The sequence below is a fragment of the Apium graveolens genome, chromosome 11 (genome assembly GCF_009905375.1).
Source record: "Apium graveolens cultivar Ventura chromosome 11, ASM990537v1, whole genome shotgun sequence".
Lineage (NCBI taxonomy): Eukaryota > Viridiplantae > Streptophyta > Magnoliopsida > Apiales > Apiaceae > Apium > Apium graveolens.
In genome coordinates, this window is record NC_133657.1 from 122437583 (window position 1) to 122460793 (window position 23211).

Below are 23211 nucleotides of genomic sequence, written 5' to 3' on the forward strand. Positions count from 1 at the left end.
TTCCCAACAATTGGTATCAGAGCCTGGTAATGGGTTCTTCGTTTTATGATATAATATCCATGTCGTAATTATATATGCGTGTATATAGTGTTTTGCTTGTATTGGTTTTGATGCAGGTTGTTAATCCACTATTATGGCCATGTATATTTTAATTATGTGTTTAGATCCCACGTGGTTTACTCGTGGTTAATTTTTGTTTTGGTTTCCACGTGGTTTAATCGTGGTTGTAATTTATACGAGGGTTGATCGTGTTAGAATAAATTTTACAAAATTAGTTTTGTATTAGATCTATTTTTTTTGTAATTGTTCCGGGTATTTTGTAATAGTTAGGTGCGATCGGAAATCAATTCCGGTAGTTTTTTGTTCCGCTGTGCGATTACAAGGGGCTGCTGGGACTGCTGCGGCAGCTGGGACTGATGGGGCTGATGGGGCTGCTGGGGCTGCTGGGGCTGCTGGGGCTGCTGGGGCTGCTGGGGCTGCTGGGGCTGCTGCGGCAGCTGGGGCTGCTGGGGCTGCTGGGGCTGCTGGGGCTGCTGGGGCTGCTGCGGCTGCTGGGGCTGCTGGGGCTGCTGGGGCTGCCGGGGCTGCCGGGGCTGCAGGGGCTGCCGGGGCGTCAGGGCGCACTTGGGGCAGATTTTTTTTAGAGCTGGATTTTTTTTTCAAGGGTCATAATAGTGGAAAATTTATTTTAATTTTTTCTATTAAATTTTAATTATTGCTTTAATTTATTGATTATGTGTGTCGTTAATTATGTGTGTAATTCTTTTAAAATTGCATGTTTAACTTAATTAGGATGACATGGACATAAAATTTATTTATTGCTTTAATTAAATGTTATATGTTGCTAAAATTATGTGTGTATTTTGAATGCATGATTAGACATAATTATAACAACATAGGGCCCCATTTAATTTTAAAATTCCTCAATTTTAATAAAAAATTCTAAGTGGGAGAGGGAATAAATATGAAATCCCATGGTCTCCATTATTGGTTGTAGGTAATTTAACATAAAGATGAATATAAATTATATATACGTCACCCATCGTGACATGTAATTTATGGTGTCTAGAATGTTATAGAAATTACTAGAACAAACTTCTTAAATTAATTTTAAAAGGAATAAAATACTGATTTTCTTTATTTCTGATTTGGGGCGATTTTGTCAAAAACGAGTTCATCGAACTTGTAAGGCTGTGGGTTTTAAGCGAGACCGATGTGACTCCTCCATTACCTGGAAATCAAACCATATATGAATATTGAATTGAAGTATTCTATTCAAGGCAAAATTACGAATATTGGAAGGTATACACGCCACCCATCATGGCGTACCAAGTTCCATAGATATCAAATAATTTAAGATTTGATGATGGTATACACTTAGCTATGAAAAATAATATAGTCCACCCCAACGTGGCATATTGTTTAGTAATAGGACCGAAGTAACATTTAAACAAAATTAGGTGGTATACATGTCACACATCGTGGCGTACCAGAAGCTTATGGTGTTTATATGTGAGTGCATTAAATTTTAATAATTGTTAGAGGAATCAATAGATCTTAATAATTAATGCACCCTTATTTATGTGATGTTTTTATGCATGATTCTCAGGATAAAATGGGTTTTAATCCATTATTCACCATACTTAAGGATAACAAACTTACCGGACCTAACTATATTGAATGGAAATGAAATTTGGACATTGTGTTGACTGCTGAGGAGTACAAGTTTTGCACTTATGAACCCAAGCCTAAACAGCCTGCTGCTGATGCTCCTGAAGATGAGAAAGAGTATTATAAACGGTGGATTAAGGCTGATGAGATGTCGCGATGTTACATTCTGGCAGCAATGTCGGGTGTTTTGCAGCATCAGCATCAGTCTATGACCACTGCTTCGGATATGCTCTTTAATCTCAAGGAACTTTTTGGAGATCAGAATAGGGTTGTTAGGCAAGTAGCCATAAAGGCTTTAATGAACACTCAGATGGATGAAGGCACACCTGTAAGGGATTATGTTCTCAAGATGATGTCGCATCTGAATGAGATAGAGATCCTTGGTGTTGAACTTGACGGGGAAACCCAGATTGACATTATCCTTATGAGTTTGTCCAAGAGTTTTGAGCAGTTCCGCTTGAATTACAACATGAACAAGAGGCAGTATAGTCTCGCGAAACTGCTGACAGAACTTCAGGCAGCTGAAGGATTATTTTGGCAGAGTGTTCAAGTGAATGTGGCTGAGAAAGGTTCTTCCTCTAAGCCGAAAGGTATTAAGAAGAAGAAAAAGGCTCAGACACAGAAAGCTGTGAAGGCAGTGGGAGTTCAGGGTGGTGTGAAAAAGCCTAAGGGAAAGTGCTTCAGATGTAAACAGTCAGGTCACTGAAAACAGGATTGTCCTCTTCCTAAGAAGACAAACAATACTGGTATGTCTCTTTCTCTAGTTACAGAAACATTTATAGCGGCTATATCTATGAGCACTTGGTGTGTAGATACAGGAGCCACTGATCATGTTTGTAATTCTATGCAGGGGTTCCAACTATCCAGAATGCTTAGAGATGGTGAGATATACGTGTTCATGGGAGATGCTACGAAAGTAGCAGTAGTTGCAGTAGGAGTTATTCATTTATCTTTTGGTTCTGATAGGATTTTGGTTTTGAACAATTGTCTTTATGTACCTTTTTTTAGAAGGAATTTAATTTCGATTTCTAAACTTGCTTTGGATGGTTATAATGTTTGTTTGGATCGTAATGTTTCTATGATGATGAATAAACGAATTATATGTTCTGGTACATTGCAAGATAATTTGTATATAATTAATCCTAGTCAACCTGCACTGCAACTGCAATTTAGGGAATTGAACAACACATCTTCTAACTCTACTAAAAGAAAGGAACCTTCTAGTTTGAACCAAACATATCTTTGGCACTTGAGATTAGGTCATATTAACTTGAGGAGGATTCAAAGACTGGTAGTAGACGGGCCTTTAAGCTCATTGGTAGTGGAGCCATTTCCAGTTTGTGAATCCTGCTTGGAAGGTAAAATGACTAATAGGCCTTTCAAGGCAAAAGGGAATAGAGCCAAACAACTGTTAGAATTGGTTCACTCTGATTTATGTGGACCCATGAATATCCAAGCAAGAGGTGGTTATGAATATTTCGTCACTTTCATTGATGATTATTCTAGATATGGGTACATTTATTTGTTGCACCGTAAGTCTGAGTGCTTTGATAAGTTCAAAGAGTAGAAAGCTAAAACGGAGAAGCGACTTAATAAAAGTATCAAGTCACTACGATCAGATCGTGGTGGCGAATACTTGCTTGGAGAATTTAGGGAATATTTATCAGAAAATGTGATAGAATCCCAGTTAACTGCACCGGGCACACCCCAGCAGAACGGTGTAGCAGAGAGAAGGAACCTGACTCTTTTAGAGAGTGTTAGATCGATGATGAGTTATTCAGATTTACCCAAGTCGTGTTGGGGACATGCCTTAGAGACAGCAGCGTATCTTCTGAACTTAGTACCTTCTAAGTCGGTTCCTAAAACCCCCTTAGAATTGTGGACCGGGGATAAACCGAGTCTAAGACATATTCGAATATGGGGTTGTCCAGCACATGTGCTGAATAAGAACGCGACTAAGTTAGAATCTCGTACAGAAGTAAGGTTGTTTGTAGGCTACCCCATGGGAACGAAAGGATATTTATTTTATAGTCCGAAGAATCGGGATGTCATTGTTAGCACCAATGCAAGATTCTTAGAGGAAGAATATATAATGAATCACAAACCCATGAGTAGTGTCATTTTAGAGGAACTAGTGGGAGGGACAAATAATACCCATGAAGCTGTAGTACAAGTAGAACAACCACAACATAATGTACAACCTGTCACTAATACCGCACCAGTGCCTCGTCGTAGTGGGAGGGTTGTTCAACAGCCTGATAGATTCATGTTTTTGGGTGAGTCTTCAGACTTGGTCTCTGGTGAACATGATGATGATCCCCGTACATACGAAGAGGCAGCACAAGACAAAGATGCAGATCTTTGGCAAAAGGCGATGGAATCTGAGATAGAATCAATATATTCTAATCAGGTCTGGGAGCTCGTGGAACCGCCCAAAGGTATAAAACCTATTGGATATAAGTGGATCTACAAGAAAAAGAGGGGATTAAATAAAAAGGTGAAAGCCTGGAAAGCAAGACTTGTTGCGAAAGGGTATACTCAGAAAGAAGGTATCGATTATGAGGAAACCTTTTCACCGGTAGTCATGCTTAAGTCAATCCGTATTCTTTTATCTATAGCAGCTCATCTCGATTATGAGATTTGGCAAATGGATGTCAAGACAGCTTTTCTTAATGGAAGTCTTGAAGAAACCATCTATATGTAGCTACCAAAAGGATTTATTAAGGAAGGCCAATAGCATCTGGTATGTAAGCTTAAGAGGTCTATTTATGGACTTAAACAAGCTTCTAGAGACTGGAATATTCGTTTTGATCAGGCAGTCCAGTCATATGAATTTGATCAAAGTCCAAGCGAATCGTGCGTGTATAAGAGAAGTGAAGGTAATGCAGTGGTTTTTCTAGTACTATATGTAGATGATATTTTACTCATTGGAAACAATGTTGAGATGTTGTCATCAGTAAAGGCATGGTTGTTCAAACAATTTGACATGAAGGACTTAGGTGAAGCGACATACATCCTTGGGATCAAAGTTATAAGGGATCGCAAGAAAAGGATGTTGGCTTTATCTCAGGAGCCCTACATTGATGAAGTATTAGCTCGTTTTAACATGCAGAACTCCAAGAAAGGTTTTCTACCTTTTAAGCATGGAGTTGCTCTATCTAAGAAGCAGTGTCCTTCGACACCTAAGGATATAGAGAGCATGAAAGCAGTTCCTTATGCTTCAGCATGTGGAAGCTTAATGTATGCTATGTTATGTACGAGGCCTGACATCTGCTTTGCTGTAGGCATTATTAGTAGATATCAGTCGAACCCAGGTCAGGAACATTGGAGTGCAGTAAAAACTATACTCAAGTACCTGAGAAGGACTAAGGAGTATATGTTAATTTACAAGGCCTCGGATCTATTTCCTTTGGGATATACTGATTCAGATTTCCAATCAGATAGGGATAAGAGGAAATCAACCTCGGGATATGTTTTTACTTTGGGAGGTGGAGCCGTTATATGGAGGAGTGTAAAGCAGACTCCACCATGGAGGCCGAGTACGTGGCGGCCTCTGAGGCTGCCAAGGAGGCTGTATGGTTCAGGAACTTCCTTTTGGACTTAGATGTGGTACCTAATTTGCCTAGGAGCTTGACGGTGTATTGTGATAACACTAGTGCTGTGGCAAATTCAAAGGAACCGCGAGACCACAAAGCAGCTAAACATATTGAACGTAAGTATCATCTCATACAAAGAATCGTAAAGCGAGGGGGTATAGTTGTGGCTCACATATCATCAGAAGACAACCGAGCAGATCCTTTCACAAAGAGGTTGCCAACCAAGGTTTTTGACAAGCATGTGGAAGCGATAGGACTCAGATGGATGGACACATAGATTTTTATGTAATAGTGGATTAAATAAACACTGATGTACACATAGAATATTTTGAGTATAAGTGGGAGATTGTTAGTGTATACTGAAAATATTTATTTGAAGTATGTACATTTATTTCTGGCCAGTTTATTTGAGAATCATTTGAATGTTTACATGTTGTCTAATATTATATATTGTGAACAATCTAGTATCAATTGGGATACAGAATATTAGATTGTTAAATACGGTTATATAATATAATAAGGTTCACAGCACGGGTGGTGTTGGACAATCCACTGGTATGGCTGTAGTATTATTTAGATTAGTTTATATTGACTAATAAATAATACTAGTATACTTTGTGTATATTGAACAGGATCAAATTTAGAATTGTTCCCTTAATACTGATTAAGAAGGAGAACTAAGATTCTATGTTATTATTAATGCTTAGGTTCTTAATCCGGAAATAGTAATTGACACGTGTATATTATTTACATGCTTTGATTTATATATGAAATAATTCTTTTGAATTATATCATTATATTTTGGGTGATGGAATTATATACATGGTGGATATTATTTATTGAAGGAATCCATGTCCTGATAATATTCGGGTTAATGATGTCCCCTTGAAAGCTCAAAAAGATTTAATTATGTGAAACCCTGCAGGTGGAATTTATTCTGGCGTAATTAAATAAAGGTTGAGTGGATGATCAAGGATAAAAGATATTATTTAAATAAATTATCAGTAATTTATTTAATTAATGGACATATCATATTTTAAACATGGGGAATTTAATAAGAAAATAATATTGGAACCGAATTAATTAAATTACGGTATTAGGAAAGGTAGTGCAAATATTAATTCTTTAGTGGATTGAATTAATATTTAATTACATTGGGCTAGGCTCAAGATGTAATTAGAAGGCCCAACCTAATTATCTATGGTCCCTATTGTAGCCTATATATATTCTTATTCTCTTCTTGCTTGGAATTGTGTGAAAACATATTGTAGCCACCAAGGAGCAAGAAGAGAGGATAACTTGAGAAGACAGAGGCCACACTTCGCTCAAGGGAATTTGGAAATACAATAGAAGAGCGTGGAATCAACCATTAACAAGGTAATCCTCTTTTCGTAATCTTTATCGTAAAACATAGTAACACCCTAAGTCCGTGGTTCCCAACAGTAAGTGGCCGAGTGGCGCCGACCCAACCTTATTTATTGGCCCAAATGGCCTGGAAGTTCCGCTAAGACGGTCCATTCCTAGGAGTCCAGTGTTCGGTCGACAAGTAAATCTGATTGTTCTCCTCTACATGTAGAAAATGGTGGGGTTGCACTACTGCGACTGATCATCGTGAGTGGTCATCCTGGCGTGGCAAACTCCCGTAATGAGTTCATCATCCAGTTGGATATTTCTGCAACACTACCAGAGCACTTCGATAGAAAGGCTATGGTTGGGCGATTGTTGAGTGCTGGCAGGGTCGAGTTTTCAAAATGACATTTTCATCAAATGAAGTATCTCATAACTTCATTTCCTTTTGATGATATTTCAAAGATTGATTCTATACAAGTTATGTCTTGTAACTTCATCTGTGGGATGAACTATTTATACCTTGAACGGTGGTAGTTCAAGTAGTATTCGAAAAAGATATAAGTATATTGGAGTATCTCGTAACCTCATCTTTTCAACTTATATCTAGTTAATGATTATCTTATGCATGACAAAGATTTTCAGAAAAATGTTGAGACAAGGTTAGATATATGAGATCACCTTGCAACGATATTTTCATACAGTTATAAACTGGAACTCTAGTATATTATACATGTCAGAGGATTTCAAAGATTTTAAAAAGTATATATGTGTATATATACTGAATATTTTGCGACTTCGTCGCATTAAGATATCAAACTTGGTTCATTTACTCTTGACCAAGACTTTTATGAGTACTATGAGAATGCTCATATATTATAAATTATTATACATGTTATTTTGGTGGGCTTGTTGCTCACCCTTACTTTCTTCTTTCATCACACAATAACAGATAGACAAGATGAACATGATCAAGCTCCTAATTCGCGAGCGGATAGGAAACGTTCCGAAGTTTCCTATAGGCATTAATGTTGCTGTAGCTGAGGTAGGAACTACCAATAGGCTAGGTTTTCAACTATTGACGTACCAGACTTATGTATATTATAAATTGTAATAATGGAAAAGAATATGTAAATTTATTCAGAAACCCTTTTGAGGTGTAATGAATTATAATTGTGGAATAAAATGACTTGTGTTATTTTTGGTATTCATCTCTGAGACTATAACTTGTGGTGTGTGTTTGTATATTGTGGGGTCACAGTACGCAATAGTTGGCGGTTTATTAAGATTAAGTTTTATTAAGGGAAATGGAACTCGTGACAACCCGGATCCCCAACCCTGGATTTGGGGGTGTTACAATTATATAGATCGTGTAAAAATGAACTGATTCGTATACTTGATGATGTTATTTGACCCCTATAACGACCTCGTCGGAAAGTTGACCGCGGCGACGACGGGAACTTCGATCAAGTTTTCCAGTCGAACCCCGAGTTGTTTGTCTGAATTAAGCCTGCAGATATGTTCCTGGCATCTCAGAGAACATTCTTTAATATATTGGTGAATTTCTGGGCAACTTTTCAGTCGCCGGAAAAGCTTGGGGGCCACCATTAATGGCGGCCGGCCACCGGAGTTTGAACGGGGAAGACGACAGGGGCAAAATTACAATTTGACCCCCAGAAGTTTCCCTGTTCTTAGAATTGATACTTTAGTTTTAAAAGTTTTAAAAAACTGGATTTCTGTTTTATTATTTTCAGAAAATATATTTTCTTTTATAATATTTTCAGAAATTGATTTTTATTATTTTAAAAATTCAAAAATTCATTATTTAATTTTCTAGAAAATTATTTTTTTAGTTTAAAAATAAATCTTAATTAATTAATTAATTTTAGTTGATAATTAATTATTTAATTAGTCAATTAATTTAAATATTAATTGATTAATTAATTTAATTGATTATTTAATTAGATTTAATTATTTAATTGGATTTAAAAATTCCGAAAAATAGTTTCGAGCTTTAATATATTATTTTATATTATTTTTAAAGCTCGATAATTATTATAAATTAATTTAAAGTCGGATTCGGGTGTTCAAACCCTGTTATTTAATTATAAAATGATTCAGAGACCCATTTTTAATTCCGAAAAATGTTCAAAAATTTGTATTAAATACTTGGAAAATCATTTTGACTCTGAATCTTCTTTCAAAAAAATATTTCAATTGAATATCTTGCGTGTTATGTGCTACGTGCTATTTGATTGATGTGTTATATGCCTATGTGGTTGTTGTTTGCCTGTTTTGGTCATACCTTTCAATCCGTAAATCGGATTTGTGTAAAACGAAGGGTAGATAAAAGCTTATGATGTATATGTGACGATTAGAATGATATGATATTGAGTATTGATAGATACTTGTGATGCCTAGCAGAGTAAGCAAGGCATAGAAAAAGAAAGTCAGTGATCCGTAAATAGATTTGAGTCGTAGAAAGAGAAGGTAAGTGAGTAACGAATAAAAGCAAGGCATAGAAAAAGAAGGAAAGTGATTGAAAAGTAAAACTGTTAGATGAGTACAAGTAAAGAGGGAAATCATCGATGATAAGGCAAGTCCTTCTGAACCTTTCTTCGAGATATATTACGAATATATCTGAACTTTCTCATAACATGTTGCTAGTATTCAAAATAAATCTTGTTTTACATTGAAAACGCTTTAAACTATTCAAACTTGAACCCTGATCATATCATTAAACTTGAGATATAAGCTTTATTTCTTGTAAACTACCAACGGTTGATTTCCCCGATATTAAAACATACTGATACAGTACTACTCTGCAAATACATACACACCATAAACCAAATATTGAAACAGAATTTCTTGTGCGTAGAGAAACTTATATACCCCATAATACCCTATGACATCAAAGATCTATTCCCTGTATTACCATTGAACCATTGTTCATCAGATACCTGATTCTTCAGCCGACTTGAAGCCATTCTTCATATATATATACCTCGATACACCCTAGTGATACCTGTGTTATGCTCTGAGATAAATGTTTTAGCAATGTTAAACATTATTCTGTTTTCATTGAATTGCAATGGTTATCATATTGAATTGTTTTAGAATTGGATGGTTTTATAAATGTGGACCAGATTTGTTGTTAGACCAGATTCGTGGTTATATTAGGCCAATGCGTGCTTTAGATCCAGTATATAGAGCAAAGCTGGGAGCCTTGCTCGGGGTTAGTGCGTGACTGATTAGCAGCCTAACCTTGGATTTTAAAATGAAAAGAGAATATCCAATTCTATTCATTGATTATCCAGAAACTTGATTCTTCTGAATCATTTCGACTGATCATTGTTGAACCTCAGTTATTTTTATTATGACTTGCTGAGCTAGTTAGCTCACTCTTACAAATTTGTTTATGTTATTTTACAGTTAAAAAGGAAATTGTTGGTAACGAGGATTCCCAGTCTAGTATGCAAGCTAGGATTCCAGGATAAGATGGACCGAGTTAGCAGGAGCTTTATAATGTAGATGAGTTATGTAAGATTGTAAGAAGGATATCATTATCAGTTGTAAGCGGAACTAGTTGGGATTTGGTACGATGTAATAAAAGTTAAGGTTGTGGCTTATTTTCATACTTTAACCTGTTACGATCCATGGTTATGGTAAGTAGGGTCTTTACATATATTACTTTCATAAGCAGGTATATATATTGAGTATGTGCGTGTGTTGTAAACCCCAAACTTCTGACCCGGGTTTGGAGGGCGTCACAGGTTTGGTATCAGAGCTATAGGTTGTAAGTCACTAAAATAAGCCCAGATTGTCGGGAATGGGTAAAGGGTAAGATTAAAATTAAGAAATAGAAAAATAAAATGTCGAGAGGTTGAGTGCGACCAAATAGTAGGTTTTAGTGCGATCCGTGATGAGATTCGAGGTCCTTATCTAGCGACGCGATTTCCAGATGGCGGCGATGGAAGATTCTTTTATTCCTGGATCATTTGATCATTCTGAGCCTTCAGTCGGAAGACTATCATCTGATTCACGCCCTACTCTTCCACCGGTATTAGCCATATCCCCTCATGTTGCGACGGTTGCACCTTTTCAAGCTAGTATCTTATCCCTTGATGCGAGACTACCTATTCGAGAATTCCCCACATGCTGATTCTGGTTCTACCGGATATTCAGCTGTGAGGGCATCTCTTCTATCTACCCTACGCCTTGTTCTATACCATCAATTTAAAACCTTTATTATGAAGTAACAACACCTAGGAGGATGTATTCGAGAGCTACAACATATGGTGAATACACGAGATATTAAGAGGGGTAAGAAGAGACCTAGAGAGAGAATTTAGTTATTCTGAAGGATAGCTGCTACCAGGTTATATGGAGCTATTGATGAGTATGCCACCCATGATTATCTTATGGAGTAAGCTAGTGGGATTTTTAACGAAATTTTAGAGGATTGGAGATCGAGAGTTTTCTTGGAATTTGATGACGATGTTATGACCAAACATGATACGTGTAGAAGTAATATGATATAAATCGACCTTTTGTTGTAAAATAGATCTGATGATTACTGGATAAATTTGTTATACTTAGTAATCATAAGAGATGATGATGGGAATGTTACCAGTATGCAAGATTAGAAGTGAAGCAACGAATAAGATAATATGCAATGGTAACTGGAGTTTTTTTGACAAATGAAGGCAAAATGGACCCAATAAGGGGTAGAAGATATACAGAAATGAATGAGCTCTTATCTGCGCGTTTCCCTAATTTGATACCTTGTAGTTGTTGAGAAGGAAGACAACCAACTCATATAGTAATGACGACCAGGTGCATGATTTTCAAAATTTTAAACAGTTTTCCAAAAGATTTTTCTTCACAAATTTTTTCTTAAAGTCCTTTAAAGAAAACAAGTTTTAAAAACTTGGTTATCAAATTACTACTTGAGTTTCTTATTTTTTATAAGATTCAAATTATCCAGAAGAATACTTGTTCTAGAAGCTAGTGTGGTTCATTTAGAAGGCCAAGTGGACCCGCTATTATGGAGAAGATTTGATTGTCCTTAGCAGGAGAGTGCAAACATTATTCGATAAGTTTAACAACAGGACTAATGTATGGAGAAGCTGTTTATTCAAGTTCTGAGACGATTAGAGTTCAAAGAATACGTCGATTCATGAGAAGCCGAGTATGAGCAAAAAAGATTGAGAAAATCTCTAGACTTTTCTAAAGGAAGAATGTTATTAACAAAAGGGTTGATATGTTGAATGGTCAGTAGTATAAGCGAAATTGGAAGATATGATTGTAAATCTTGTAAGAGTGCAAATATGGTCGAATTATAAAAAAATATTGAACATGGAAGTGCGACGCTAAAGATACAAGACCTAATACATGGGAATTTATTCTAATGATCGATTAAATAAGGCATTTCAGAGAACTTTTAAAAGTTAATATATGACTTGGAATGGGATATATTGATCGAACAAGCGTTGAAGCTATAAACAGATGAAATGTGGATGGCGAGCAATGTTATCATTCTTTTCTATAATACCATACATTCTTATAAATCTTGAACAAAGTATGAACTTCATTCACAATCAGCTCTATGAGGTGATAAGGAAATTGTTGTATTCCTTTCAGAAATCATTTTTCCCTCAAGACTTATTTTCTGATTGAGACAAACATTGTTATGGTGTGACCCTTTGTCGGAATAACGAAGAGTCTGGTGGGACGCCACCTAATCATGTGTTGTATGCCATATAGTATTAAAGACTGGCCATATTGAGTACAAATATGGTTGTATAACTCATATCTAAATCAGCATTCATTCTTTCTTCTTCAATTTTGATTTCTTGATTTATGAATCCTTCCGATTATTTCCTTGTACTGTTATCCCTTACAAAAAGTTTCCAATCAGAATCATATACACAAATTCCTTCTTGTGTAAGGTCTATTCCTTGAATGTTTTAAAGGAAGTGAAATGAACCCGTGTAGCCGATGGAGTTATATGATAAGTGTGGATAATTGCAAGCCGATAAATGGTGGACATTTACATATAGAAAAGAACCATTATGTCGATAACAGGATTGTTGCGAGGACATCAAATCAGAGGCAAAAATCTGTATACATGATACATTGCAAGTATGAGATTTTGGCGTGAATTGGAATAGTTAGCGAACCGTATGAGGTAAATTAATTAGAGGAATAAGAAAGTAAAGCTGCGTATATCGGATAAGGCAAATGATTGATTGGACAGCAGAAGCGAATGAAGAAATTCTTAATAATAACCAGATAATTGATTAATACATTGTGAAGATGAAGCATACCTCAATCATGTGAGAGATACTTGTCATGAAGGTTTAAGATCGAAGAAATGCTTGTTACGAATAAACTTCAAAGGTGTTCTTCTAGGAATGGTTGGGTTATCCCACTTAAGTAAATAAGTTATGGTAAATTTGATACTCGTAACTGAGCCAGTGAAAGAAGTTCAGTATAAAAAGCCATAAGGGGGAGATGAAGATATGGTGATTTAACTGCAAGGATTTTGTGATGCTTTTAAAGCTAAGGAATTCTTTTACAAGATTATGAGAGGGTTGGTTGATACCATGTGTTGGTTATCAGAAGTTGAACGAGTTAACTAATAAGAACAAGTGTATATTGTCAAGGATAGATGAATTTTTAATGAGAGAGCTTGAATTAAAACATGAATTGGAAGAATTTTAGAATAATTTATAATAGTACTCAGTAGTGATATTCTTCTATAATCAGAAGATATAAGAAAAGGTATGGTATAATAAGAATTGTTCGCTATAATCTTAAGTTGAACTAAAAATATGGGTTATATTGGTTAGTATTATATGTGACGGTGAAATGATGAGTTTAGAAGATGGAAGTTGATTGGTCTACTTGTGAGTTGATTGTTGGTTGTTTGATTGATTGTTGGTATCGGCTTGAGTCCGACTGGTAGTCAATAATATAAAGGAGATGTTGCCCAAATTTTCGAAAAGTACCCTACTCTTAAAGATAGAGAATATACTTCCGTGTCTTATTGATATTCATGTCAATACTCCAAATGATTGTGATCTCGGTTCTTGAAAGAGGTTGTTACAGCCAATCCGACTATATATAATTGGTCTTTGATTTCATTTAGCTAGTCATCACTTGGTGCAATTGATCAATTATGTAATTTAATTGGTTAATTTTACCAATTAATGGTCAGTTAGATGGAAACCTATTCCATTTAGATTAAGTCAAAGTTGATGTGACTTTCAAATCCGAAATCAAAGCAATGAGGAATTTGGAGAAGGTAAGGACACCATTAGAATTCAGAAATTGCTGCAAGTGTGTGAGGTTTTACTTGGATGAATATGCCCTTTAATGAACAAGTGAAATAAAACTTATTTGTATGGACAAATGAGAAGAATGTTTTGAAGAACTAAAGATTTAAGATAGAGCAAAGAGAAGGAAGGACGAAAAAGAAGAAGGAAGGTGGAATAAAGAAGAGATTAATAACCACACCAATATGGATTTTATTAGACTATCAAAAATTTTTTATCATTTGCAATAAAGTTTTATTGAAGGACGTCTTGTTTCCAAATTGTTGTGATAATAATACAATAAATGATTTATCAAGTATTTCTGTTTTGGATAAAATATGAGATATGCTTTTAGTTCGGTTTCTGATTGATATTGATACTTAGGTTGTTGTTCAATATCAAAAGTGGTATTAATATAAATGATTGATGTTTACTTCAGTATGGGATGTTGTGAGCATCAAAGTTCGTATCGATATCTAATTTGATATGAGATCAAAATGAGTATTAATATCAGAAGTTCGGTTGTGAATGAGCTATGAGATTGAAGAACGGAAATAGGAAAGAAAATGGAATCAAAAGAATGATAAAGAAACTTTATAAAATGCCATGATATAGGTAAGATATGGGTAATATAAAGGATAGAAGTAAGGTGAAAATTTAGGGAACATTGGTAAATTAAGATAGGGAATGCATCCCAGGAGTATGATCAAGTACGAGGGCTAAAAGAAGATATCCAGTGACCTGACATGAAGAGGAAATGGGAGGAAATATGTAAATGAATGTTATACCTACCCAAGAGTTAAGGAGGTACATCAAAGACTAGATGGATATATTTCTCCAGGAAACGTCGTAGTGAAGTCACTTGAGAACCAAAGTTTGTCCAATAAGTGGGTTAGTTGCTGCTTGAAGAAATGGTGGTACGTCATCAGATCCAGAAATCGATTGTAAGTGATCGATATTATTTGATTTGAGATTTGACAGGAGTATTCAGAATACGATGAATTATGTCAAACCAGAATAGTATATACCACCCCTAGATGAACGGGCAATAAGTAAGGAGGAACTAAAAGATAGGAATTTGGCTACGATAACTCAAGGGATTCAAGCTACTCCGAGAATATGATACGAGATATAGATGTCAAAGAAGACTTTCTGATAGTATGGCACAAAGAAAGAATAAGCGTTATATGTGACTAGACGTTAAGGAATAGCGTTGCAGTTAGTTTGTATGAGCACTCCCTAAAACCAAAAATGATAATATGGATTAGAATAAGCGGGTGATGCCTCCAGATTATTATATTTTTTTTAAGTAGTAAAAGAATTTCGCTCGGCAAATCTACTCGATTGTGATTCAAGGAAATTAAGTTATGATGTTACGGTTGTGCGCCAATCGTATCCGGTCGAGATTTTCTTGTTAACTCTTAATTCTAAAGTAATTTCGAGAACGTTAGAAATCGAATATGCCCTGGTTTCAATATATCATTCGCAGATGGATGAGAAGATTAAAAGGACGATAAAGAGCCTCAAATGCGACTGAGAGCGATTATAAACTAGGATAATTGAACAGAGAAACATGTGGGAATGGGGTTCAATAACCAGTAACTATTGCAAATGTTCATGAACATGAATTACTAGAATTAGAAAGAAAAGAGGATTAATAGGCTTTATGCTGGTCCTTTTGAAACAGTAAAATAGGCAAGATAAGTGTAAGTGAGAAAGCTTCACCGTCACACGTATAACTGGTTCATAGGGCAAGTATGTGTGTATATTAAGGAAAAGTAATTAAGCTCCATTATATATAAAATGGAGACTTGAATTGAGTTATAGGAGCAACTAATAGAATATGATGTCAGCGAGAGGCTGTTAAGTAATGAGTGATGCTGGGAGTAAAAGTTTATGAAAAGTTGTAAGGTTGAGAGATCAACCTAAGAAAAATGGAAGTGAGATACTGGAATATATCATTATTTGATCCTTAGTGTGATTCTGAGGACAGAATCCTTTTAAGGAGGGAAGGATGTAATATCCGGGACATAGCTTGCAATTATTTTTATTGATAAATAATTATTATTTGATTATATTGTGATTTTTGGTGAATTATCTGATGATTGGTGTTGTTATGTGGATGTTTATATATGGTTAGTATAAGTATGTTAATTTTATTATGTCCAGAATAAAATATAGATATTAAGGTATTTTTATGATAATTTTTGGGAATATTATATGATTTTATATTGATTTATGAATTTATTAATTATTTTTTGAATAATTACAAAATCATTTTCTAAAGCCGGGAATCGTCCAACCTCAACCGTTTTTACATTTTTACAACCCGAAACTCTTCCGAAAACTTCTTCGTAACCTAATCTGGTAATTCCAGACACTTTTCGTGTTTTGACTTTTTCGATCCGGATTACGGTTTGACCTGTGCGTGGCCCGGCGCAATATTTTCGATACGCTAACCCTTTTCGATAACATTATCTTCATACAAATCGTTTTATAAAAGCCCGGTTTTTGATAAGTATCCAAAACAGGATAATGCTTATCCAAAACAGGATAGTGCTTATCCAAAACAGGATAATGTTTATCCAAAACGTTATCCGATCAGATCGTTTTATGGTTACTTAGCGGCTAAGAAACGTATTTATCGATCCAACACGATCCAAAATGTACCAATATTCCGTAAATATAAATAGCCCTTTTCTTATTTCATTTCATTCGTAAATCATATTCAGATAGTACAAACCAGAGAAAACCCTAATAAAATACCGCGTTCTTGAAAATCAATCGCACAAACGGAGGCATTATCAAACTCCGATTCGGGCGTGCAATATATCAAAACGAAGCTCTCGAAAACCTCTTTCTGAATCCACCATCTATTTTGGTGCCGAAATCAAGGTATTTTTCTTATTTTATTATTTTATTTTGAATTTATTAAAGATTAAATTATGAAAATTTGTTCTTGATGTTGTTGAGATGGTTTGATGATTCCATCGTGTAGATAATATTTTTCTGGTCAATTTAGTATATTATATGTTAAAAATAGAGTTCAATAACATGTAAAAATTGGGGTTTGATTCTGGATATTAAAAATTAGGGTTTTAATTACTTTGAATGTTCTTAATCAATTTTAGGCTTTTCTATTTGGATGAATATGGGTTAAAATAGATTGCACCATTATGTAGATCGTGTAAAAACGAACTGATTCGTATACTTGATGATGTTGTTTGACCCTTGCAACGACCTCGCCGAAAAGTTGACAGCGGCGGCAACGAAAACTTCGATCAAGTTTTCCAGTCGAACCCCGTGTTGTTTGTCTGAAATAAGCCTGCAGATATGTTCCTGGCATCTCAGAGAGCATTCGTTAATATTTTGGTGAATTTCTGGGCAACTTTTCAGTCGCCGGAAAAGCTTGGTGGCCGCTGTTAATGGCGGCCGGCCACCGGAGTTTGAACGGGGAAGACGACAGGGGCAAAATTACAATTTGACCCCCTGAAGTTTCCCTGTTCTGCAGAATTGATACTTTAGTTTTATAAGTTTTCAAAAACTGAATTTATGTTTTATTTTTTTTCAGAAAATATATTTTCTTTTTATAATATTTTCAGAAATTGATATTTATTATTTTAAAAATTCAAAAATTCATTATTTAATTTTCTGAAAATTATTTTAGTTTAAAAATAGATCTTAATTAATTATTTTTAGTTGATAATTAATTATTTAATTAGTCAATTAATTTAAATATTAATTGATTAATTAATTTAATTAGTTATTAATTAATTTTAATTGAATATTTAATTAGATTTAATTATTTAATTGGATTTAAAAATTCTGAAAAATAGTTTCGAGCTTTAAAATATTAATTTAAATTATTTTCAAAACTCGATAATTATTATAAATCATTTTAAAGTTGGATTCGGGTGTTCAAACCTTGTTATTTAATTATAAAATGATTCAGAGAACCATTTTTATTTCCGAAAAATGTTCAAAAATTTGTATTAAATACCTTGAAAATCATTTGACCCCGAATCTTCTTTGAAAAATTATTTTATTTGAATATCTTGCATGTTATGTGCTACGTGCTATCTGATTGATGTGTTATATGCCTATGTGGTTGTTTGATTGTTTTGGTCATAACTTTCAATCTGTAAATCAGATTTGGGTAAAACGAAGGGTAGATAAAAGCTTATGACGTCTATGTGACGATTAGAATGATATGAGATTGAGTATTGATAGATACTTGTGATGCCTAGCAGAGTAAGCAAGACATATAAAAAGAAAGTCAGTGATCCGTAAATAGAAGTGAGGCGTAGAAAGAGAAGGCAGGTGAGTAACGAATAGAAGCAAGGCATAGAAAAAGAAGGAAATTGATTGAAAAGTAAAACTGTTAGATGAGTACAATTAAAGTTGGAAATCATCGGTGATAAGGCAAGTCCTTCTGAACCTTTCTTCGAGATATATTGTGAATATTTATGAACTTTCTCATACAATGTTGCTAGTATTCAAAATAAATCTTTTTTTACATTTCAAACGCTTTAAACTATTCAACCTTGAACCCTGATCATATTATTGAACTTGAGCTGTAAGCTTTATTTCTTGTAAAACACTAACGGTTGATTTCCCCGATATTAAACCATATCGATACAGTACTACTCTGCAATTACATACACACCATAAACCAAATATTGAAATGGAATTTCTTGAGCATACAGAAACTTATATACCCCATAATACCCTATGACATCAAAGATTTATTCCCTGTGTTACCATTGAACCATTGTTCATCAGATACCTGATTCTTTAACCGGCTTGAAGCCATTTTTCATATATATATATATATATATACCTTGATACACCCTGGTGATACCTGTGAAAGGTTTATATGCTCCGAGATAAATGCTTTAGCAATGTTAATCATGATTCTGTTTTTATTGAATTGCAATGGTTATCATATTGAATAGTTTTAAAATTGGATGGTTTTATAAATATGGACCAGATTCATGGTTAGACCAGATTCGTGGTCATATTCGGCCAATGTGTGCCAATGTGTGCTCGGGGTTAGTGCGTGACTGATTAGCAGCCTAACCTTGGATTTTAAAATGAAAAGAGAATATCCAATTCTATTCATTGATTATCCAGAAACTTGATTCTTCTGAATCATTTCGACTGATCATTGTTGAACCTCAGTTATTGCTATTATGACTTGCTGAGCTAGTTAGCTCACTCTTGCAAATCTGTTTATGTTATTTTATAGTTGAAATGGAAAATGTTGGTAACGAAGATTCCCAGTCCAGTGTGCAAGCTAGGATTCCAGGATAAGATGGACCGAGTTAGGAGGAGCTTTATAATGTAGATGAGTTCTGTAAGATTAAAGAAATGATATCATTATCCGTTGTAAGTGGAACTAGTTGGGATTTGGTATGATGTAATAAAAGTTAAGGTTGTGGCTTGTTTTCATACTTTACCCTGTTGCATTCCATGGTTATGGTAAGAAGGGTCTTTATATATATTACTTTCATAAGAAGGTATATATATTGAGTGTGTGCGTATGTTGTGAACCCCAAACTTCTGACCCGGGTTTGGAGGACGTCACATATTCGATAGAACATAAACATTAATAATCCAAATATTTTAAACTAAAATATTATAGTGTTGTCTCTAGGGCACAATATCTACTGGGCCTCCAATAAAACCATACAATTCATTATAAGAAGGTGACATTTCCTTGTCCAAGAGACCCATCTTTTTGTAAGTATCATAGAACAAAATGTTGCATGAGCTTCCATTATCTACAAGCACCCTGTTAGATCCGTAATTAACTGTAGATGGGGGTGAATACAGTTTATGCAATTAATTCGATAAAGCTTTAAGAGAATCAATAGTTTTTATATTTACAGATAAATTTTGATTACAAAAGTACTTTCTCAAAGAATGAACAATTATCCTTGAGAGCTTCTAGGTTATTTTCAAATTCTATAGGTATATAGGGTCTTAACGTAATTGGTGTCTATTCAGCTTCTATCTCTTTATGGATGTCTGGTAGTAGGGTATTCACACAATGAAAGTTGGCGTTTATTACTTTCATGTTATCTGATTAGTTATCATCACCATTGCATGTTAAGGTTAAGAATAATGACTTTGATTGAAGTAGTAATGAAGTTAGAATTCCATGCTTGTCTCATATAGTAATTCAATCACTTTTAATCTCTTAGTTAATTACATGATAGTTTAATCTTAGTTATAAATATCTCAACTTGTTATTTGTCTTAGCATTGAGTGACAGCAATACTATTGTTGTATATGTGCATAATCTTAAGTTAACCAAATAGATTCTCTATAGGAAAGAACTAGAAACTATTATGTATTACTTACGAACGCGTATACTTGCGTGTAATTTAGCGCATGTTTTCGCCCTAACAAGTTTTTGGCGCCACTTTTGGGGGCTCGGTATTAATTTTTAGTTTATGTGCTTTACATCAGTGGTCGTTAAAGTTCACTGACTTGGACTCTCTTACTTACAAGGTTTACTTTAGTCGTGTGTTTCAGGTACTCTAGTTATCATTGCAATGGGAGAACCAGTAGCAAATCCGAAAGCTTTGATGGATTATTCTCAACCGAAGATCAATGACTTTCAGTCTAGCATTGTCAGACCAGACATCGTACTTTTGAAATCAAAGCTAGCACGATTCAGATGGTACATAATTCAGTCCAGTTTAGGGGTTGTCCAACGGAAGATCCCAATATGCACATTAAGGATTTCATCGATATCTGTGACACCTTCAAGTTTAATAATGTTTCTGAAGTTGCTGTGAAACTGAGACTGTTTCCATTCTCTCTGAGTGATAAGGCTAAGAGCTGGTTACACTATCTACCAGCTGGTTCTATCACTACTTGGGAGGATCTTGCTCAGAAGTTTCTTACTAAATTCTTCCCTATGGCGACGATAGTTGCACTCAGGAATGCTCTTACTCAATTTGCGCAGCAATCGGGAGAAACTCTATGTGAAGCTTGGGAGCGCTACAAGGAGATGCTTATGAAGTATCCTCATCATGGCATGCCTGATTGGATGATCATCAATTATTTTTATAATGGTTTGGGAGCACAGTCTAGACCCATGCTTGATGCAGTATCAGGTGGAGCATTATGGGAAAAATAGCTTTGAGGAAGCTTACGAGCTAATTGAACTAATGGCTGCTAATGAATATCAGTATCCAACCCATAGATTGCCACAGGGCAAGGTAGCAGGAGTTCTGGAAGTGGATATAGTTATGCCTATCACTGTTCAACTAATGGCGTTGTCTATGAAGATCGATTCTCTGCTAACTATGGTGTTAATCAGATAACCAGTGTTTGTGAGTTGTGTGCAGGTTCGCATACGATGGAGAAATATTCTATATCTAGTAAATTAACTCAGTTTGTGAGCAACTTTCAGAGATCGCAACAACCAGTTCCATCCACTTTTCATCCTGACAACTGGAATCATCCTAACTTCAGTTGGAGCAAAAATCAGAGTGCGATGCAACAACCTTATCAGCAGTATGCAGCAAAGCAATTCAACCCTCCTGGTTTTCAACAACAATTTGCATCAAGACAACAACTTCAACTTCAACAACAAACTCATGGAGGTGCAGGTCTATCTTCGAATGAAAAATCTGAATTGGAGGAGTTGCGGCTTATGTGCAAAAACCAGGCTCTTATATGCCAAAGCCAGGCTGCTTCTATCAAGACTCTGGAGAACTAAATAGGGCAAATTGTTAACGCCTTATTGAATCGACCATTAGGAATGCTTCCTAGTGATATAAAAGCCGATCCAGGAAAGAGGGAAGTTAATGAACATGTGAACGCCATCACCTTGAGCTCCGGAAAGGTCGCAAGCCCCCAAATTCAGCAAAACGAAGAGTCTGAAAATTCTGTCCAGAATGCAGGTACATACCTTCGCCAAATCCAGAAAATGAGATTATAGCTGAAAAAGTGGTGCAGAAGGATGCCGAGGTTGAACCGAAGAAGAAAACTGTTGAAAGCAATCCTCCTGAGGGTAATATAGGGGATAAACAAGTCTATCCACCTCCGCCATTTCCTAAAAGGCTTCAAAAGCATAAGTTCGACACGCAATTTGCCAAGTTTTTGGAGGTTTTCAAGAAATTGCACAAAAACATACCTTTTGCTAAGCTCTAGAACAGATGCCGAGCTATGCTAAGTTCATGAAGGGTATTCTATCTCGGAAGCTAAAACTTGAGGAGTTGGAAATCGTTGCTCTAACGGAAGAGTTCAGTACTGTGCTGCAACAGAAACTTCCTCCTAAGCTTAATGGTCCAGGAAGCTTCACGATACCTTGTACCATTGGAAATTTGTCTTTCGACAAGTATTTGTGTGACTTGGGGGCTAGCATCAATCTGATGCCCTTGTCAGTTTTCAAAAAACTTGGACTACCTGATCCAAAACCTGTGAATATGTCTTTGCAGTTGGCTGATCGGACCATCACTTATCTGTGAGGAGTAGTGGAGGATATCTTGGTTAAGGTGGATAAGTTCATCTTCCCTGCTGATTTCGTCATTTTAGACTTTAAGGAAGATAAGAAGATTCTCATTATTTTGGGCTTGGCTACAGGCCAAACTATGATCGATATGCAAAAGGAGAGCTTATGATGAAGGTTTAAGATCAGAAGGTCACTTTTAGTGTGTTTAAGGCAATAAAGTTATCCACAGATAAAGAGCAGTGCTTTAAAGTAGAGTGGGTAGACTCTGTCGTGAATTCAGAGCTTGAGAAATTGCCAAAGTCAGATACCATAGAGAGAGCCTTAATAGGGGAATCAATTATTGAAAATGAAGAAGGAGCAGATCGACTGCTAGTTTTGAATGCACCTCCATGGAAGAGGAAGTTGGATATGCCATTCGATTCTCTTGGGTTAGCAGAGCTGAAAATTTCTCAGGAGCGTCTCGAGCCGTCTATTGAAGCAGCTCCCACATTTGAGCTCAACCCACTACTAGATCACTTGAGTTATGCATTCTTAGGTGCACCCCCTGACAAGAGGTTGGAATATATCTAAGATAATCTAAAGGGTGACCGACCGGTTCCTCCCCTGCTTACAGAGGGTCCCTCGCGTGCACAACAGACAATTGATAGGTTTGGTCTTGGTGATGCGCAGTACAGAAGGTTGATTCGGCGTATTGAGGCCATGAATGACATCCACCGACATTTTGCTGAAGATTTGACACACTCTATCGGTACTATTTTTCGAGACACTAGTGTCGAGGTTGATTGGCCACCTGATCTTCCACCCGAAG

The 23211-nt window shown here is 35.6% G+C and overlaps 1 non-coding gene across 1 annotated transcript; it reads right to left on the minus strand.

Moving 5' to 3' along the window:
* Positions 1-20876: 20876 nt before the first annotated feature.
* Positions 20877-20983, minus strand: LOC141699173 (small nucleolar RNA R71). Its single transcript, XR_012565655.1, has one exon. It is a non-coding gene; the product is annotated as a small nucleolar RNA R71 (small nucleolar RNA).
* Between the last annotated feature and the right edge of the window lie 2228 nt (positions 20984-23211).